Source organism: Dipodomys spectabilis, unplaced genomic scaffold, assembly GCF_019054845.1.
Source record: "Dipodomys spectabilis isolate Male_0828 unplaced genomic scaffold, ASM1905484v1 ptg000235l, whole genome shotgun sequence".
In the NCBI taxonomy this organism is placed as follows: domain Eukaryota; kingdom Metazoa; phylum Chordata; class Mammalia; order Rodentia; family Heteromyidae; genus Dipodomys; species Dipodomys spectabilis.
The window spans coordinates 3,358,612-3,381,080 of record NW_024870912.1 but is presented as its reverse complement, the minus strand read 5'-3'; the positions used below and the strand labels follow the sequence as shown (position 1 = coordinate 3,381,080).

At 39.0% G+C, this 22,469-nt stretch overlaps 1 protein-coding gene and 1 non-coding gene across 5 annotated transcripts in view; both read right to left on the bottom strand.

Moving 5' to 3' along the window:
- Ptprm (protein tyrosine phosphatase receptor type M) overlaps nucleotides 1-22,469 on the bottom strand; it is an 845,793-nt gene that overhangs the window by 719,836 nt on the left and 103,488 nt on the right. The window lies entirely within an intron of this gene.
- On the bottom strand, nucleotides 13,821-13,927 carry LOC122124486. The gene has a single exon (XR_006150568.1). It is a non-coding gene; the product is annotated as a U6 spliceosomal RNA (small nuclear RNA).

Sequence of the window (22,469 nt, the reverse complement as noted above, 5' to 3'; positions counted from 1 at the left end):
TAAGTGAAGTAAGCCAGGCCAAAAAACACAGTTCTCACTTTTCAAAGCACCAATCCTATTTCTGCCTTTCCCATATCTCTATTCATAGTTGTCTTATCCTCCTCAATGTGAATTCTTCATCTCTCCCCCAGCATCAACATATTAGGATAGCCTTGCACAGCCCAACGCAAATACACCTTCTTCCATAATGCATGCTTAGATTTTCATTGGAAACAATTACTATCTTCTTTAAATAGCCTTTATTTTTTCTTTTTCTTATTATCTGAAAGAAGTTGTTCAAAAGATTTCCAATAGCCTTTAAAGAGCATCTACATTCCACCTTGTTCTAAACTTTTTGATTGACCTCTATTATACTCTACTCAGACTTAGACCCAGGAACCAATGTGGGATTAATTATGGTAGTGAAGACATTCTTTTGGCAGAATACACAAATTCCATTAAGTATTTTCAAGTCTATGGCTTGGTTGTATTATTGGTTACCAAAGTATATTGCATTGGACTTCTTTATTTCTGTTCATTATCCTTTTCATGCTTTGGGGACAGGAAGACATTATAAAATAGTAGGAAGGTTGGTCTTTGGGAATCAAATGCCTGGTTTCCAATCCTATTGTGCCACATTATCAGCTGTAAGTGTGTTGACAAGTTACTAACAAATGAGGCAGGTACAAAAATGGATAATAACACCTAGGGTTTATACTAGTTCTAAACAATATGTATTTGAGATCATACTGGTGGGAATTCAGGGTTGTCCCCAATACTAATTAATCCCAATAAAGTTGATTTCTTCAGATTCCTTGGTAATTTTCAAATTTTGTTCTCCAACTCTCTCTCTCTTCTTGGCAAGTTTTTGTGAGTTTAGACTATACGCTAACACCAACATCATTTCTAGAAAATTCCTGCCTTGCTGTATAATCATTAGATAATCTATGCATTGTGGTTAACACAAAGCATTTCTTGCCCTTAGCATCATTAGAAAAACAAAGATGATTTCTTGACAAAAGGAGCATTCATCTAAGAAACTCAGGAAGTGATATGACCTCAAGCATCACCTGACAGTTTTCCTATTCCTCAACTGTTTCACATAATTATTCCAAATAAAAATGTTGGTCAGCCTTCAATCAAGCTTTGATAGCATTCCATTTCATACTCCCATTAAAATGTTCTCCTACCCACACACTCTTGAGTTTTTGAAGCTGTTTAATATTCTCAGGCTTGAACATCATGTATTGTAACATACATTTAGGAATGAAGGAGCTTTAATGGGGTCCCAGGAATAGAAGGCAGAAAAATATTTCACGTGGTTTCTAACATGCCTGAGTCATTTTTTCCTAATTTATTCATCCCACAAATCATCAGTGGTTCCTGTCATGTGTCAGGCTTCGGGAGGGCTCACTTTGGAAAAAGAAAACAAAAAGTAAGACATAGCTTTTCAGAGAAATAGCAGTCCAAAGGAAAGCAGTCTAATGGAGTCAAATCTCAAAATATAAGCATATATCATAATTAAAGCTTGTATTAAAAGCATGGCTCACAAATTTCAATGCTGACTCCATATATTCAATATGAACATTTTAGAATTTTCCTTCCAATATTTCCAAACACAAAAGCAGCCTGATTTTTTTTATTTCCCCCTACAAGGAAGTTGGTTATAGAAAAAGTGAAATCTAAACATTTGCTGAACCACTGGCTCATAAAAATTGCTTAATCTTGTATATACATTTGTCCAATCTGGGGAGGGAAGTGGAATAACAAAACTGCGAAACCAGTGCACAGGATGACCCTTTCAACAATGATACCCACAGGACAGTATATTGGAAATGAACTTTACAACTTCAGGCAGGGGGTGGTGAGGGGGTGGGGGGGGGAGGGGTAGTGGGACAAGAGCAAGGGAAGGGGTAACAATGTACTCTAACTGCCTTACTCATGTAACTGTAACTCCTGTGTACAGCATCTTTGCAATAAAATATTCTTTTAAAAAACATTGTTTAATCGAGATGCAATATCTAAGAAACAGTCACCCTCCAAGCAAAAAAAAAAAAAGGAAAAGAAAAAAAAAGAGTATATTTGTGGGTCAGAGGACCAGGCTTTTAAAATCTATTGTAATGGAATTATTTGCATTCCATTAACATTCCAGAAAACAAAGAACTCAGCATATAAATCATAATTTTTTCTGAGTCAGAACATAATTAGACTGAATGAAAGCCTATCCTAAAGCCCAGTACTGACTCTTTTATTCTGATTACTCTGCAGTTGAAGAAATGGTACATTTCCCAAAGGGTTTTATCAAGGCAGTAAGAGCTAATGAAGTTTAGGTAATAGCCATAATTTTAAAATTCTGAACTATATCGCTTGCAGACATTCTTCAATTTACATATGCCATGAGTATTTCTTGGCTTTCTGACTTGAAATTCTGAATGGATTTCTCTCATGAAAATACACATTATGCATTTATAGTTGTCTGGAACCTATTAAATGTTATACTTTTATTCACTTTAAAAAATATGTACTAGGGCTGGGAAGGTGGCTCAGTGGTAGAGCGCTTGCCTTGCATGCATGAGGCCCTGGGTTCAATTCCTCAGCACCACATAAGCAAAAAGAAAAAAGCCAGAAGTGGCGCTGTGGCTCAAGTGGTAGAGTGCTAGCCTTGAGTTGAAGAGCTGAGGGACAGCACCCAGGCCCAGAGTTCAGGCCCCACGACTGGACCCCCCCCCCCCAAAAAAAATATATGTACTAAAACTAATGCACCACAAGTAGGTGGGCCTGAGCCTGATAAATCAATACTAAAGAAAAAAAAGCAAGTTAAAGATCATATACAAATATAAATAGCACACAAAGTAAGGAAGAGAACAGATATATAGTGGTTAAATATGTACTGGGGAGATGAACTTGGAACCTAGCTGCAGTCCAAACAAAGTTGTTTACTTATTTACTTTACAAATGTCATTCCAAACAAGGAACTGACAAATTACCCTAGAGAAACACAATTTCTGAGAACTCTGATAACTAGAGTGCTCTGTGAATCTGTATGGACTTAAAGATATGTGTCTAGCCAGGAAGAATACAGACAGGTCTGCCTTCTGTGGCTTCTGAGAGAGTTCATGTATCACAACTCAAGATTTGCTTCTGAGACAAACTGAACGCTACAGACTATTAATGAATGTATTACAGTAGTAGTTTTATTCAGCATCAAAGCACCTGCTTAGCATCCATAAGGCCCTAAGTTTGATCCACAGCACCACAAAAATAAAGATTTAATAAATATTTGATTAAACAACATTTGGCAAATGGTTTCTTTCCCTTGATTTCTGGTGATTCATCATCAAAGCACAAAGGATCTATGCTACATAATTTTCATACACGTGTGTGGGCATGCACACATGCATACACCTTGATATATCTAAAAATAAGTCCAAGTATCTAGAAATCATACATCTCACCTAAATGTGAAAAATAATCTAAGAGAGCTATCATTCTCAAATAATAATTATTTAATTGGGCTCCCTGCAATGCAATGCAAGATGAGTACAAATAACCTGTATTAACTATGAATATTACTTTACAAAAACTAAAAGGTAGTTACTACTAATTACAACTTATATGGGTATAATAAATAAGAATAAAGCCAAGATATCCACTTGCAAGGAATGTGACTAATGCCACAATTACCAGTTGTTGCTTACTTTCTGATATCAGCCTGTACAAGTATCAGTAAATCATGATTAAATCCCAAGCTCATATTTCTATTGCTGACACGACACCCTCACGGAAAATCAGCAAGGATCTGCATTCTGGTGACTAAATACAACAAATTCAGTGGGAAGCTGAACTTGTACTGAGGATTGTGCTTATAATCCCTGCACTGAGGAGGCAGATAAATGATAAATTCATGTCCAATAAGGGCAACAAAGTGCATTTCAAAGGAGCTACACAGAGAGATCTTGTTGATCAATGAATCAATCAATCAGTTAGTTGACTGGGATGTGATAGACCCCAAGTGTAGCTCCTGTCATCAATGGGATTTCAATTTTAAAATCATATGGAATATTTGCTATGCATATGGAGACCAGTATCTTGCCTGGGTGGGGGTAATAATCCAAAAGCTGCTCACAGAAAGAGAGATGATAGTGTGGGTAAAGGAGTGAATTGCTATTGTATCACAAATGGCACCAAGCACCTGTATGCATAGGGGCTGTAAGCATAGGACTGTTTTCCAGCCCCTTGAGTCCAATACTTTGTAGTTTGAAGGAAGCTTTGGCACACTGCTCAGAACTTAGCTCCTATAGCTGCCAGTCAGTTCCTTCTTGTTTAACTTCTCTTTTCTGCACCAATGCAATTTTTGACAGATACAAATTATCAGTTCACTTCAAATGGGACATAGTGCTTTCTTCCATGAATTCTACATCATGCTCTTTGTACCTGAATTATCTAAATGTCTCTTATTGTCTCCCTCATGATAAAGTCCTTAATAAAAGGACATACTATACTCCAAATGCAGATCATGTTTTTACACACAGAAAACAAGCACTTAATGAATCACTGAAATCACCTTAAAACAGAAGTCTATGAGATAGCAGCATGTTAATTTATATTTAGTCCCCAAAACTTTCCTCACATTCACCCTGGCTGAGAATTTCTTCCTGCCCTAGTGAGTTACAGGAACACTGTTCCTTCTGAAGGAAGACTTGCTCACTATTTTCTCACACAATCTTCTCTGATTTACAAAGTCAGATTCTCAGAATGAATGTATTCCTGGGCATCTGGCCATCACAGAATGGGCTAGGTGCTCTAACAGAAATCAGGATACAGATGAGGTAAAACAGAGGGGCAACTTGTGTAAACTTAAGGCAAATCCCTTGGATCAGAAAGTGCTTGGACTATTCTCTCTCCTGACTTCTTGGCATGAAGTGTTCTCAGCCTTCCTCCACAATCTACCTTCATGACGTGCTGACCTACTGATGCTCCTAAATGTCATTAGCCTGCTTCAGACTCCCTCCAAACCTATTCTGTCATCAGCTTTTACAAAAACACATAGAGAATTTTATAGAGCTACCTCACATCATGAGCTTCAACTAAACAAAGATAGAAAATAGTTTTCAAAAATATTTTTGCATTTATGTGGAACATAAGCAGACATTCTTTCCCCTTGAAATTATTCTGGAAGTAACATAATATGACAAGTGCTTCCATAGCATTTGCATTAAGTATTGTAAATAATCTAGAGGTGATTTAAAGTACCCAGGAAGACATGCTTAGGTTCTATGAAAGTACTACACCATTTTACAAGAGGCCTTTGAGTAACTGAAGATTTTGATATGTGCAGCAGGTCCTGGAAACAATCTCCTATAGATACCAAGGGCCAACTAATTATGAAGCTTCCATCCTCTAATGATGGGTAAACAATAGTCTTAGAAATTAGCAGCTTGGGAACTTGAACATGATTTCTAGAAGGACTACCTATGTGTTTCTACCATAGAACTTTTCCTGCAGAATCCCCATGAATCTCTCTTCTTTCTTTCTTTCAGCATCAGCCCTTGGAGAGCTGGTAGAAGGCAGTTCTCTGTAAGAAGCAATGCCCTGACAGGAGAAAGCTATTTCTGAGTAACATGTCGTACTGAAACAAGGTCAGAAAGAGAAAGAAATGATTCTTCTCCCTCCTATTTCCCCATCCACCCAGAAAAATGGGTGGTAAAAGTCATCAGAAGTGCCACCAGCCTAGGGAATTGCTTAGGCTAGAGAACCTGTGAGAGCTGACAAACTAGATGCCATAACTCAGCTTGCCCCATGAAGACCCTGCTTGAGAATAGTTTTTTTAAGTTTTCACATTTCTTTTTTTTTATTTTTTATTGTGAAAATACTGTACAGAGGGGTTACAATTACATGGGCAAGATAATGGGTACATTTCTTATTAAGCATTGTAGCCTCCTCCTTTGTTTACCCTTCCCATCCCTTCCAAGCCTCACCTCGCCCCCTCACCCAATCCTCCCCCACCACCAAAGTTGTAAAGTTCGTTTTCAACATGACAACGTGTACTTCTCATTGTTGCAACGGGTCCACCTGTATCCTTTTTTAAACGACTTGTTTTTCCCCTTCCCCTCCACAAATTATACCGACATCAAATACAGTGAAAGCAGGGGTTATACTGTAGGGGGGGGGACATACAAAGCAACTAAGAAATAATCTTATAAATGCATTAGAAACAAATGCATGAAAGAAAAAAACATTTAAATACATATCTAAGGGTTCATTTTCCTAACATCACCTTATCTGACCTTTTCTGCTTGACTCATACATATACTAGATATTGCAAATAAGGGAAACCATGGGACCTATGTTTCTTTGGACTTGGCTTACTTCACTTAATATAATTTTTTCCAAGTCTTTCCATTTCCTAACAAATAGGGCAATGTCATTCTTTCTGATGGAGGCATAGAATTCCATTGTGTGTATATACCACATTTTCTTGATCCATTCATCTACTGAGGGGCATCTGGGTTAGTTACATATCTTAGCTATAGTAAATAATGCTGCAATAAACATAGTTGTGCTGGTAGCTTTAGTGTGGTCTTGTTTGTAAACATTTGGGTAAATGCCCAAAAGTGGGATTGCTGGGTCATAGGGGAGCTCTATGTAGAGTCTTTTGAGGAACATCCATACTAGTTTCCAAAGTGGTTGAACAAGTTTACACTCCCACCAACAATGAAGTAAGGTTTCCTTCTGTCCACAAAGTTTTTGCATTTCTTAAATAGTTCCTTATTTGTGCTGCATGAAATCATAGCAGTGCATGTAGTACAAAGCAATTTTAGTCCATCCATTACCATAAACTATGAAGCCTAACATTGCTGTCCATTAAGGAACACATCATTCTCCATGAAAGCAAACAACTTCTGATGCCAATACGCACTTTATAATGTTGAGATGTGCATTTTAAATGGAAAGTTAAATTATTCCAGGGAATAAAATTATCATTAGGAAAGTTTCCTAAAGCAATTACGGTGGCAGCAGATTTGTAAATTATCATCTAACAGGCTGCTGATATCAGATTAATTAGAGTAAATCAAAATAAGATTAAATGTGTAAATAATGTATTGCTTCAATGCTAATATAAGTGTAAGTCATTATAAGAAAAGGCTTTTATATAAAATAAGGATCATCCACCAAAATTGTCATTTTTTAAATTTCCCTGATGCTTTTATGCTGTTTTTTAATTTTCCTGCAAGAACATAATTAAATGTTAAGATTTTTAACTCACCAACATAATCTTTTTTGCCTACTTATCCATTTAGAAATCTCACATTTTAAGTATACAAACTTGGTGCTACCAAAACCAATTACTTAGTCCAGTCAAACTGTATTATCCATATTTTAATAGAACTTTGCAAACTGGCCAGTGGAATTCCCAAGGCACACATTAAAATTTTACTTTAAAACATTTATTACAAGATTAGCTGAGGTTATGAACCAGAAAAGAATCATTTTGAATCAATCAAAAACAATAACTTTGCTTTACACTAACTCTTCTTACAACAGCCTATATTTATTTTATAAAATAGTCTAAATCTTTTTGAAACTATTATTTCCTTCAGGAGCCTTTCTCTTTGATGTCATTAACTTTGGCCTCTTTTTTTATCTTCAATCTTAAATTAATTCCCTGGGAAGCTTGCAGCAGGTTGGCTGGTTGAGGGGATTAAGTGTAAGGTTTATAAAGAAAAGCAGCTTTTGATACAATGCTATTACAAAATGATCACTTACCCATAAATTCTCAGATACAGATTTTTTTATGTGAGACACAAATGTTGTTCATTTTAAAGCTATTATCATGCAATAAATAGAACAGAGATTATTTTTATAGTTTGAATTTACTTTACCAATAAAAAACACAGTTAACATGACCCTGATTTCAGGGTGGTTTTTACTCCTGTGTTTTTTCTTGCTGATTTTTTCTTCTGAGGAGGGTGTGGAGACATCACTTTCATATCACTTTCTGATATGATGAATGGAACCTTTTTAAACATCTAAACAAAGGATTTCATTGATGTGATACAAAGAGGAATATGTATAAAATATTCTAATTCAACACATTTGGGGGGAAGTATTGACTATTGAATGATTTAGGACAACAGTTAGTAACAAAAGACTATTCTTGTAAATAAGAATTTTGTTAACCATCCAGTACTTTCTTTTGTGGGAGGGGGAGAGGGGGAGGAGTAGGGGGAATATGCTAATACTAGAGCTAGAACTCTAGGCCTGGGTAGTGTTCCTTAGTATTTTCATTCAAGGCTGGTACTCTATCACTTGAGCAGTAACTCTACTTTTGTCTTTTTGATAGTTCCTTGGAGATAAGAGACTCAGACTTTCCTGCCCAGGCTGGCTTCCAATCACAGATCTCAGTCTCCTAAGTAACTAGAATTAAAGGCATGAGCCAGTAGTTTCTGGGTGATTTTTTCTAAATAATTTTGAGACAGCCTTTCAAACAACAAGGGATCCAAGAGTACTTACCAGCAAATATCACTATCCCCCAGGATCTCCTCTCCCCTTGCTTGGGACAGCGTTTTCTTTGAGGGACGCATCAGGTTTCAGACTTGGATAACTGTTGCAAGATACTTTGGGTTTTGACTGCTTCAGTGTCTGGACAGAATAGGAATAATTCCCTCCCATTTCCTTCACCACACCTGAAAGCCAGGGCAGATTAGGCAGGAAATCGGGGTTCCCAATCTCTCTTGATCTGTATGCTGTGTTACTTTGCCCTGTCACTGCATCCTGTGAGTTTCCTGATGGCTTTACAATAAACTTCTGTTTTGGTTTAAGAGAATTTCAGTCTAATTTTATTGCTGGCAACCAAAGAACCCCAAATAATGGAGGTACCCTTTTGTGAGATTATCTCTGTGATAAAGTAATTGACATTGACTCCGTTTTAACCACTGGGCACTCTTTCCAGAGATGAATTATTGTCTGACCTGCCTTCTGGCACTGAGGAGTCCTTAGAGGTAAACTGAAAAAAAAAATCAATAGTCTTGGGAGAATTATTTCTAATGGCTTTGCTGTCACTATATGGCCTTAGGATTTGGTAACTGATCAAGATGGTAATGCTATATTTGTTTATTTATGTGAGAGACCTTTTATTCATGACCCATAAGCCCAATTGTATTTGTAGAAACCTGAAATACCCCAGTTCCACATTTGTTCCCATGAAAACAAATGAGCAGTAAAATGACCTACATATGTCTTTGTCACATCCATGTAACACTAAATCTGGATATAAGCAGGTCTACAAAGCTGGAACAATTCTTGTTCATTTTCTAACATGTTTACTCTTATTTCCAGGAACCTCTAATGCCCTTCTGGACATCAAGATATTAGATTGCACATTAGCTGAAATTTCCGCCCATAAATACCTTAAAATCAAATGAAATTAACTATCTCTACTGAAATAGGATGCTAATTAGGCTAGCAAATAACAGCATAGTTCATACAGGGCCAGGGACACACAAAATGTCCCTGGAAATGGATGAAATGATAAAATATTCTCCCAACTGACAAGAGTTTGCATCCTATAGAACCTGCATATGAGCTATGACCATAACAATGCCTTGCATCATAAGCAACCTAATGATTGTCATGTGAGTCTACCATGCTAGTAGATGGCACTGCTGACCTTAAACATGGCAATTCTAACTGGACCTCTTGGGTCCTGCTGTTGGAAATATACACAGGAACAGCCATTATAGAAAATAGTAGCAATATGCCTCAAAAAATAAAAGTAACTACAGCCTTGTGCCAGTGGTTTATGACTATTTCTAGCTACTCAAGAGGCAGAAATCTATTCGAAGCTAGCCAGGACAGGAAGTCTGTGAGACTTTTATCTCTAACAAACTACCAAAATAGGAGCTGTGGTTCAAGTGGTAGAGCATTAGCCTTAAAAGAAGCTCAGGAATGATGCCCATGCCCTGGGTTCAAGACACAGGACCAGCACAAGAGAGACAGACAGACAAGACAGACAAGACAGACAAGACAGACAGAGAGACAGAGAGACAGAGACAGAGAAAACAACTACTATACAATTGTACTAGCAAATCCACTTCTAGGTATTTATCCAAAAGGATTAAAGTCAGTATTTCAAAGAGATTAGCGCTCTCAAATTTATTTCAGAACTAGTCAATAGAGCCAAGACATAGAAATAACTTAAATGTTCATTAATAGCTAATTGAATGAAAAAAAAAAAAACACTTGTAACCAGGCACACTAGTGAGTGTGGTAATCCCACCAACTTAGAGACTAAATCAGATGCAGCAGATGCATATAATGTAACGGTTTTCAGATACACCTTGAGAACATTGTGCTAAGTGAAATAGGCCAGGCACAAAAGTACAAATAGTATGCAATTCCAATTCTATGAAGTAACTAAAATACTCAAACTCATAGAAGCAAAGAAAAGAACTGTGGTTGCTAGGAGCAAAGGCAGGGGAGGAGCAAATAGGGAATTTCTGATCAGTGTGTGAAAAGGGACACTTACATAAGATAAATTTTATACATCTGAACAATATCATACCTATAATAACTAATACTGTATTATTTATGTCAGTTTCTTAAGAAGGTAAATCCTATGTAAAGTATTAATATGAAGTTATAAATACATATCTATGTATATACACATATATACATATACACACATATCCACACACATATGAGAGAGATACTAATTTCTGGGTCTGTTGCATCCAAAGGGACCCTTACAGCATAAAGCTTTGAGATATCTCAGATTTGACTGGATGAACACTAGACTTAAAGATGGAGCAGCAACATGAAAAGGAATACAGGGAGCACTGAGCAACTAAAAACAAATATATGCTTCTGCCAATGAGAAAATAGGCACCTCAGACAGAGACAGAGCCACAAACAGCCAGATCCCACATGACACCAAGGGAGCCTGGAAGTGAATTCCTCCCACAGCCTCCAGGTAAGAGCTCTGGAAATAACCTTGACTGTGGCTTCTGTGATATCCAGGGCTTGGTAAAGCCCATCCAGACTTCTAATTTCCACAACCAATAAAGAGGTACTATTTTAATCTACTGTATTTGTAACATGTTTTACAGTGACACAAAAAGGAATCTCCCATTGCTACTCATATTAGGGTTTCAAGATCTCTCCCCATGGCTGAAAAGTGTCTCTAAGAAATCATCCTCCAGTTTCCTCAGCCAGCCTCCTAGGCCCACTACTTGTCATCAGAGGGAAAAGAGGAAAGGAACCTTGTATGCCAGTCTTTGCCAGGGATACCACAGATAGTCTTCCTGTAGTACATGTTGACCCTGAAAGCCCTGAGTATATCCTGCACGGATACATAAAAAAACTAAGCCTTACAGACATAGCATATACAAGAGCTCAAATCCAAGCTCAAAGTCACAACATCAAATAAAAGCAAAGAAGGAACATGCTGTTCTCCCACAAATTGAACTTTTATTCTTAAATTTATACTCACCCTAAAACCACTGCAGGATGCTGAATCACAAGAACACTAAAGAAACTGAAGATGGCTTAGGTCACATGGCCCTCTGGCCAATGTTAAGTTGTAACAGCTCTTAAATGCACTTTGAGCACGTTATTGGTACCATGCAATGCCTAAGACAGAAAGAATCTCAACACAGTCAAAGGGCTACTTAAAATAAAAAGGTCCAAGTGACTTCCTTCAGCAAATTGTAATCTTTAAAAAAATGTGCAATTTCCTACAAATAATGCCTAAATTTTATGCTACATTTTACAGCTAACTCAAAGAGGTGTCATAAATTTCACTAAACCTCACTGCTACAACCCCACAAGGCTGGTGTATTGAGGGAATCTTTAACAGATAGCACTGTTTAAATATTTTTTTGTCAAATGCGAACTGCAAAGAGGCAGTGCTGACCTTATAAACAATTGTCCCACATGTCCTGAATTTAGGAGAATAAATCAAATAGCTCCTAAGAAAAATTAAGGAGCCGAACTAAATAAAATTTAAGATACTAGTAGCTTTCTTCTTTAGTCCTATTATTTTCCATGAAAAAGTTGTAATCTTGATAAATAGGTAAATGATTCTAAAAACAATTGGTAGCTTAATGTATTTTCTAATGCTAATTACTTATTCAAGGTATTTCATACACTTTCTTCAACATTTCTTTGAAATGCCTTTCTTCAAATTATTTACCGAGATACCCCCCAGAGAGAGTACTGAAATACATGTATACCAGGCTACAGTGAAACTCTAGTTTATATGTTAAGAACAGAGAATAAAGAATCTGACCAACTGCATTGGAACTCAGTTCTGCCACTTCCTGGCTATGTGGCCATAAAACCTTCTGCATAATTTCGGGTGGATCCTAGAAGCATCAAAAGGCCACCACACATACACACATATACACACACACACACACACACACACATACACACACACACACACACACACACACACACACACACACACACACAAATATGAGCACCTAGATGTTTCGCTCTCTGGTATGCACAAATTCTTAACCTCCAATACTGTCTATGTGGGAGATACAGGAGACTTCTGGGCACATCCATCTCTAGGTCAGCCCAACTGGACCACAGATTTACTCATTCCTAGCCACAGGTATGAGAAAACCACAAAAAATTTTAAATAAAGATCTTAAGTAAAATGAGCATCAAAACTTCAGAGTTGTAATTAAAGGAAAAGTCACTGAAAACCAAGTAAGTCATGGGGGGCTGGGAAGGGCACCGCTATCTGGATGCTATGCAAATTAGCAGTAATGTTCTTGAAAACATTTCTGAACAAAAATGAGTATTATTTTAAAAGAATATGACACCACTTTAATTCTCAAACATGGGAAGTGAGAGAACTGTGTGGAGGTCCAAATCAAGACGACCCTAAAAGCAAAATTGTAAGGAGCAAACCTGATGCACATGTGCAGCTCCACTTGCCCACAAATCAACAATTACAACTTTGCCCATTAAGAAAACTGCTTGCACAGGAGGCACAGAAAGCACAAGGCCCCCTAGCGGAGGGAAGGTTGAAGGGAGGGAGAGAGGGTAAGAGAGAGGGCAGGAGAGAGGGAGGGAGGAAGAGAGGGGAAAGGGAAGGAGGGAGGGTGGGGAGGAAGGGGAGGGGAGGAAAAGGAACAGGAGGGAAAGGAAGAGAAAGAGAGGGGGGAAGGGAAGGCAAGGGGAGATTTAGGGACAGTTTTACAAAATGTACTGTCAATGTAGATTATAGGGACAGCCACATATTCCTCTCTAGCAATTGTTACTTTGGCAAGCTATTTTAAACTTCACCTAACCTCAAGTTCCTGAGAAGGACAATGAGTGTTTTCCCAAGAGAGCTCAAGATTAAATGACATTATATAACAATCCATAAGAAAGGTTCATGAAGTCCATCCACTATAACAATCAGACAGTTCCAAGATTCATACCAAAAATACACCAAATCACAAAAGTGTTGGAGGGAGGCCTCAAGGTAGATCACCACACTTCTCCACGGAGGTTAGCTTATAAAAATTCAAGGTCTACAGCAATGTCTGACATTTCCTTTCACTTTTTACTGTTCACCCCCATTTCCCTTGAACCTGGTAAGCATTCTACACCCTCCTGAAATACCCAAATAGGTGTCTGTGACAGGGAGAAGACAGGAGAAATGGTGTGTGCACACACTAGGTGTACATACATGCCAAAGGCCAGGGAATGGACACAGAAGACGAGTAGAGTGAAAAAGAGCAATAGCTCCACTTGTAGGGAGCTACAAGTCCAGAAAGCTCACGGCAAGGACAGGTCTTTTTTCTTTTAATTTTAATTTTTATTTTTTGTGAACATACTGTAAAAATATGGAACGCTTCACGAATTTGCGTGTCATCCTTGCGCAGGGGCCATGCTAATCTTCTCTGTATCATTCCAATTTTAGTATATGTGCTGCTGAAGTGAGCACAAGGACAGGTCTTAAAAAAGCCATTTCATTACTTTTAAAGAATATTTTCACTATAATGCTGAAAAAATGATAAATACCTGTGCATACCCTCCCCCACCTCCTTCAGGCAAAATGATCAATTTCTCAGTAGGTTTCTATTCATTAGTTCCCACACTCACCACTTATCACACTGCAGAAACATATAATAGTTATACCATTGTAATCATGGTGTTGCTGAATCTCCTGAAATATCTTCCCTCACAAACATGAGGCCTTTATCACTACTCCAAGACAAGGCATTTTTACTTTGCATTGTACTGTCTAGAGCATCAACTGATAAAGTTACAGCACAGTAAAGCCCTTAGAGATGGAAATCTGCTGCTACATTGGATATGCCACCTGCTATAAGCAAGTCAGTGTTCATACCACTGCCTTTAGGTTAAGGAATAGAGACCCAGTTACCTCACTGCACAGAATCACAAGTGGAGTCCCCGCCCTCTCGATTGAATTCCATCCTTCAGATTTAAAATATTCAGTATTTATTGCATCTATCAATTATAAATAAATGATTATATCCAAATTAAACATTTCATGACAAGTTCACTTAGATCACAATCTTCCAAATTGTTTTAGTTACACAAAATCTCCTGGGGTCACCCATAAAATTATGTGGGGAAAACTTTCACATTCACAACTCCTAGAAAATAAACACATTTCTGACGAAAAATCCAGATCTGAATGTTCTTTATTAGTCAAACAGACATCAGATCTTTTTCACTTGGAAGAAAGTGAAGCCTCTGATATATTACACAGCTAATAAAATGTGAAATAGGAAACTGAGTTCAATCTTTATAAAACCTGAATAATGTAAACCCTACTGACAGAATGGTGGCCACAATAAATGCTATTTATCTTTACATATAACAAAACCCTTTGATAGATAAATGCTCAAGATTATGTTGAAAAACAAATTTTACAGCTTCGGGGGGGCGGGGCTCGGGCCTCTGGAGGAGATGGGATGGTAAGGGGAAACAAAGGAGGAGGCAACAATGCTTGATAAGAAATGTTCTCCCCCAGGGTATAACCCCTGCTTTCACTGTATTTGATGTTGGTATAATTTGTGGAGGGGAAGAGAAAAAACAAATTGTTTAAATAGAGATACAGGTGGACCCATTGCAACAATGAGATGTACAAGTCATTATGATCAGGTGGGGGGGGGGTGGGAAGGGATGGGAAGGGGAAACAAAGGAGGAGGCAACAATACTTGATAAGAAATGTACTCACTATCTTGCCCATATAATTGTAACCCCTCTGTATGGTATTTCCACAATAAAAAAATAAAAATTTTAGAAAAAGAAATGTATTCATTAGCTTGCTCATGTCACTGTAACCTCTCGGTACACTATTTTCACAAACCCACGGTATAATCCCTATTCTCGCTCTATTTGATGTTGGTATAATTTGTGGAGGGGAAGGGCAAAACAAACCATTTAAATAGGGATACAGGTGGATCCATTACAACAATGAGATATACAAGTCGTTATAACCAACTTAACAACTTTAGGCGTGGGGGGGGAATGGGAAGGGATGAGAAGGGGAAACAAAGGAGGAGTCAACAGTGCTTGACAAGAAATGTACTCATAATTTTGCCCACGTAATTGTAACCTCTCTGTATGGTATTTCCACAATAAAAAAGTTATTAATTTTTTAAAAAGGAATGTAGGACAAAAGAGAAAGATGATTTCACTTCTCACCTGATGGGTTAGAAAAACATGAAAATGATTCTACTACCTAACAGTCAATCTGTGAGGACTGACAGGTGCAGCACTGTCGCTGGGGGCTGAACAGGACATTTGAGGGAAACATCTGGCAATGACTGTCACAACTAAAACTGCACACACCCTTTGATTCAATAATGCTTACAGACAGACATTTTTACAAAGAAGTATTTGCAAAGCTATGTATGCTGGCAAACCTCATTCTCCTAGCTACTCAGGAGGCTGAGTGAGGCAGGATGGCTACTTGAAACTGAGTTCAAGATTAAGCCTGAAAAGCATAGCAAGATTCTGTCTTACGGGAAAGAAAAAAAAGAGGGGAAAAAAAAAGGAATAGAGAAGCCAGGTGCCAATGGCTCATGCCTGTAATGCTACATACTCAGGAGGTTGATATCTGAAGATCAGTGTTCAAAGCCAGCAAAAACAGGAAGTTCTTTTGGTGGTTCAAGTTTTAGAGAATCAGCCTTAAGCACAAAAGTTAGGGGAGGGGAGGGGAAGGGAGGGGAGAGGAGGGCAGGGGATGGGAGGGGAGGGGAGGGGAGGGTTTGAACATTAGAAAACTTCATATTCACCTACACATTTTGAAAGAGGAGATCTCTCCTCTCTCTCTCTCTCTCTCTCTCTCTCTCTCTCTCTCTCTCTCTCTCTCTCTCTCTCTCTCTCTCTCTCTCTCACACACACACACACAAATTTACCATGTATGTAGGTAAACTTCCACCAACCCTTTGTCCTTATACATATAGGTAGTAGAAACGTAATTCTGTTGTAGTTTGGGTTCTGTAGGGAGAGACAATTTTGTCACAAACATCAGTAATGTTGACTTCATGTACCTCCTTTACCTTTGTGCTCTGCAAGCTACACACACATCATTCAGGTCAAAGTTGAAGCTCCTTAGAACACTGGGAAATAACTCTTTCACCACACATTTGCTATGGAGCAAGACAGTTAGCACTGTCAGCCCATGACAGTATGGTCATAATCCCATGTGGCTTTGCCAAGAGGACAGTCCTGACTGGGAAGCTCTCTCCCACACTGTGATGCCATGTGCCACATCAAGGCTCTTCAGAATCCCCACCAGCAAGAAGGGCCTCATCAGATAAAGACCTTCAAACGTGGGCTTCCAAAACTGTGAGCTGAACAAACCTCATTTCTTTATAAATTACCCACTCTATGACATTCCATTATAAAAACAATAGTAAACTGACAGCAAGGAAAGATTATTTTTTCTAGCAATTTCAATAACAAACTTTTATTTTCTCAAGCCATAAATATAGACTGTGACAGCACTTGAAAAATAAGCCAAAAAAACCACAAAACAATTGTTTTTGCTTCCCTGGATTTTTAAATGCTTAGAATGCACTTCTTGAGAATAACTCAAATATGGTTTCACTCTTCTGTGACTATCACCCATATAACAACTCTACAGTTTCAAAAAAATGTTGACTGAAAGCAGAAACAAAATTTCTCCTACTGAATTGCACCTGACAGTAGATTCCAATGGAGAAAGAGACAGAGGGCACCATTCTGAAAACTTGTCCAAAAGAATCAGTACTTTATCTCTGGCACTATGGCAATGAAAAGAAGTAGGTGACATAAGCTAAGTACCAGTAACTAAAATTCTAGCTGTTCAGGAAGCTGAAATCTGAGGGTCTTGGTTTGTAGCTAGTCCAGACAGAAAATCAATGAGCCTCTTATCTCCAATAAAAGCTGGACAAGTGGTATGGCTCAAGTGGTAGAGCACTAGCCATGAATAATTGAGAAATAAGGCCAAGTCCTGAGTTCAAACCATGGTACTAGCACACATACACAAAAAAATATATAGGAAGGAAGGAAGGAAGGGAGGGAGGGAGGGAGGGAGGGAGGGAGGGAGGGAGGGAGAGGGAGGGAGGGAGGGAGGGAGAGAGGGAGGGAGGGAGGGAAGGAGGAGGGATGGAGGGGAGGGGAGGGGTGGGGAGGGAGGGAGGGGGAAAGAAGGGAAGGAAGGGAGGGAAGGGGGAAGGGAGGGGAGAGAAGGGAGGGGGAAGGGGAGGGAGGGATGGAGATGGGGAGGGGGGAGGGGAGGAAGGGGTTGGGGAGGGAAGGGAGGAGAGTGATGGGAGGGAAGAGAAGGGAGGGGGAGGGAGGGAGAGGAAGGAGGGGTAGGGGAGGGAAGGGAGGAGAGGGATGGGAGGGAAGAGAAGGGAGGGGAAGGGAGGGGGAGGGAGGGAGGGAAGGGAGGGATGGAGGGGAAAAGAGAAAAAGAAGAAAAGAGGGGGGAGGGACCTGAGTGAATTTCCCCAGATGGAGAAGATAAAAACACCCAAGTAACGGTAATTGGAGATAGGACCTTGGGGAGAAATTACTATCAAGTAAGCCCATGAGTAATCCCCTACAGCCCACAACCCACACCAAAATTACACATTTCAGCTACATGTTTAAGGACAAATGGTTGATGAAATCCACTTGGACAGGTTTTCCACATGCTTGCCTTAGATTTAACATGTGCAAACATTTTGTTTTCATCAAAATACAGGAGCTCTCAACAGGCTCTTCTGAATTTCAGCTCCATGATCCCTCCCTCCTCCAGTACCCTTGTACAAGAGAGGGCAATCACACACCTAATATTATTTGCTTTCTTTGAACATGTCACATTGGCCTTGCCACCAATTTCAGGCTGGTCCAGTAAATTGTATGAGGTAACCGCAAATATAAATTACTTGCAAATGGTAATTGTGTTTTTAAAACACTGAAAGAACTAAGATCTTAATGAACACAAAAATTTCTGATCCTAAGACCCCATCATCATCCAAAAAAGCATAGTTACCATACAATATTTACAAAGGAAGATAATTTTAGTAAAACAAGGTTTGTTTACCTCCAAATTGATTCAAATTCTATTTTAAGTCACAGTTTGGTAAGCACAAAGGGTCAACGCTTAATTGTTACCATGCCAACACACCAAACTCTTGAATCACATGCTAGGTCCATAGCACAGTAATGTTGAGAGGTGGTACAACCTTTAAGAGTGGGTCTAATGGGAGGTGACTAGGTCATAGGGCACCACTCTTCAAAAGGCCAATACTCTACTGCTGGAATGGGTTAGCTCATGTCTGCTTCTGCTTTGCATATGCTGCTTTCCCTTCTGCATCTCTGCTATGTTGTAATGCAGAACAATGACCTCCACTACAAGCCAAGCAGATGCTGGCATCATTCTACTGTACAAAGCAGGAGCCAAAGCAAACCTCTTTTCTTTATAAAGTTCCTAGCCTCCAATATTTGTTATAACAACACAAAATGAACTAAGATAGTCCTTCTAACTCTACTGTGGATCAAATTCCTTTCCATCTTCTTAGGATCTTGTTTCATGGCATATAAAATTTGTTCTCCAATACAGAAATCCTGTTAAATTACTGAAGCAGCTTTAAAATCTCCACTGCACAAATGTCTAACACCAATTAAATAGGAATCCGTGGGAGTGACAAGCCATCAGTGTTTCATATTTTTACTTGTGTTTTTGGCTTTTTGCAGTACTTAACTCAAGGCCTCAAACTTGCCAGGCAGATGTTCTACTACTTGAGTCACACCCTACTACCTAACCGTCAGTGTTTTCCTAAGTCTCCAAATGGTTCCAATTTGTATTCAAGGTTGAGAGCCCAGGCCTTGTATCTTTATATTCTTTATTAGTAAATAAATATTTGCAGCTCTTGCCAATCTTAAGAAAACATAGCCTCCTTATTATCAGTAAAAGATAAAAACTAGCAAATACTGGTAAGGATGTTGAGAAAGAACTCTCATACATTGCTAACAGATATGAATTAGTACAAACACTACAGGAAATAGTATGGAGGTTCTTAAAAACATTGATCTATCATAGCATCCCACTACAATACCTCTGGACATATATACAAAGGAATAAAAATATGAATGAATATGTTAAAGGATCATCTGTATTCCCATGGTTATCAACAGCCAAGAAATGGGAATAATTGAAATGTTCTTCAATGGATGAACAGACAAAGAAAATGGGATACCTACACACAATGTGATGTAAAAAATAATAAAATATTGTCATTTACAGTAGCATGGAGTTGGGAGGACAATTAGTGCATTTCTTATTCTGATTTGGCAGCTAAAAATTATAATCTCCTACAAGTGAAGAGGAGAACAGAGGCTGGAAAAGGTGGAAGGAAGATGGAGAAGGTGGGATAATAAACACTAAAATGAACTTGAGCTGGAGGAAAAACTTCTAGTGATAAAACAGGGTCAAGACAGATCATGACAATTCTGGTATATTTCAAAACAGGAGACAGTTTTAAATGAGGCCAACACAGAGAAACAATAATCCCTGAGGTGATAGTCCCATTACAGTGATTTTCATGTTTATGGAAATATCATGCTGCCCTGCCTGTCAGTAAGTACAATTTTCATAAATCCAGATGAGTCTCTATCTCCCTAGTCTGCTTCAAGAAGAAACTTTCCTATATCTGATTTGCCCAGGGCCTGATTTACTTGCTGACCCCACCTACTTCCCCACCCAGTTCACTCCAGATCTGCATGGCTGCTTCGAGGGAGCTGCTTTCAGCTGCAGTGCCCTTTGATGGCCCTGAACGCACAGTCCTATTGTCCCAGAGTTCTCTACTGTCCAGCAGTGCAGGGCATTTGATTCACTGTCCAAAATAGTTTTTGCTGTATATAGTATGGCCTTTTTACCTGCACATGTCTCTCTTTTATCAGCAGAGTTTTCTTCCACCAACCCTTTGAAGGTTTTCCCCTCCCCTTCTGCATTCACTTCTTGGAGAAAACAGGTAAGTGTATGATGGGTAAGCCTGCTTTTTTCACTTGTCATCTTCAGAGAAAGCCTTTTTATCTCATTTTTCACTTTGTTTTCTCCAGTCTTTTTATCCCTGAATTTTCACTTGTGTTTACTCTATTCGGTGGTTTCTAAGGTGATTTTCATTTTTCCAGTGGATTTGTATTTCTTTCTCTACTAGGATTGCTTCCCTCATGGGCCCCTTTATTTCCTCTTTCCTTTCATCAGAGGTACTTTCCTTTCAACTCTGTTTTGACAAAACTCAGTTCCCATCATGCCTTACAGGCCATGAAGTACAAGGACTCTGAATTTTAATTCTGTTAGTAAAATGATAGGCCTATGGCTTTTATCTTCCTCTGATTTCTGTGTACCCTACTATGTGGGTATGCACTGCCCACACCCCAGTGACATAGAGACCAAGGGGTGAATGCCACATGCTAGAGAATACCTCCACATCTCCACTGACCTCCAATGTTCCAGCACTTCTGGACACTAGGGAGGATTTCAGACAGTTTTGGGGATGACTCCCTTCAACCTAAGCAGGGTCACTAAATTTCTATGTGATAATATCACAACTCCTCCTCACTGAAGATTCTGTATATTCAGAAGCCTGCACTTGATACTACAGTGGTACCAGTCATCCTGGCTAAGATGGGCATGGGGATTGGGAAACAGACTCCAAGGACCTCCATTCATGAAGCCCTTGATGGCCATGGTAGTCCCTGGAGTATAATTTGATACTTGCCCAATACTACACAGAACTGTTTGTGCTTCATGGCCACGTGGTATGCCAAGGGACCCAGTCTGATCTTCTTTATCTTAGCGAAGCTCTTTGGTCCAGAGGACAATGGTTTAAGAAATTTTTCTTGCCCCAACTTTGAGGGCCATAAAAGGTCACAGCATCCTTTTCTCCATCATTCCAAATTCATGGCATTTGGCAGAGCTTCTGTAGAGTTTATGGTTCCAAGTCATAGCTGTTCAATAGAAGATAGCAATTTCTTTTGTTTCTTTTTTTCACTCTTTTGTTCCTTTGTGATCTTAAAAGCCATAAACTAAAATAAAAAATTACTTTATACCACCATCTTTAACTAGGTCTTTATTTAATTTTTAATAAGTTTGAAGTTAAGCCAATGAACATTTTCCTGTAGTTAAGCCAAACAAAGACTATACCACAAGTCATCTTAAGTTCAAGTACAGAAAGTTGTATTAATCTATACTCCCAAAGGCAGAAATCACTTCTAAAAGTCACATTATTATTTTTGCTACCTTCTACTCTCATTTTATATGTAAGTCAATATAGATGCTTTTCCATTCATAACCTGAAGTACTCCATCCACTTCAGTGGTTATGAATTCCAGCATTTGCTGAATTTACCATCGCGCGCGTGTGTGTGTGTGTGTGTGTGTGTGTGTGTGTGTGTGTGTGTGTGCGTGTGTGTGTGTGTGTGTGTGTATTGTGTGTGTGTAAGAGTTTCTGAAAGATATTAGAAAGAAATCATGATTCTTTCCAATGCCATGAATTCTCTCCAAATTAATTCTTCTGAAATAAATTCAAGTTGAGCACTTTGAGGAAGAAAAGTCTTCTCTGAGAAACTACATTTCAAAGTTAACATTAGGATTGGGGGTGTGGCTCTGTGTTAGAGAACTTCCTTATGAGCAAGTGGTCAGCCCTGGTTTTGAGATCCAGGGTACCAGGTCCTAGATTCCACCCCCATCACAGCCATAAAGAAAAAGAAAACACTGAAGGAAGAAAGAGGGATGGAAGGAGGAAAGAGAAAGGAAGAGAGAGGGGGGGAAACTGGGGAAGAGGGGAGAGGGAGAGAGGGAAGGAGAGAATGATAGGAGAGGGGAAGTGGAGAGAGAAGGAGGAGGAGGGAGGAAGAAGGACAACTGAGTTGGAAGTAGGAGGGAAAGAAGAGAGAGAGGGGAGAGGGGATGAAGGGAAAGAAGAGAAGGGGGAGAGGGAAAGAGAGGAGAGAGGGAGGAGGAGAGGCAGGGAC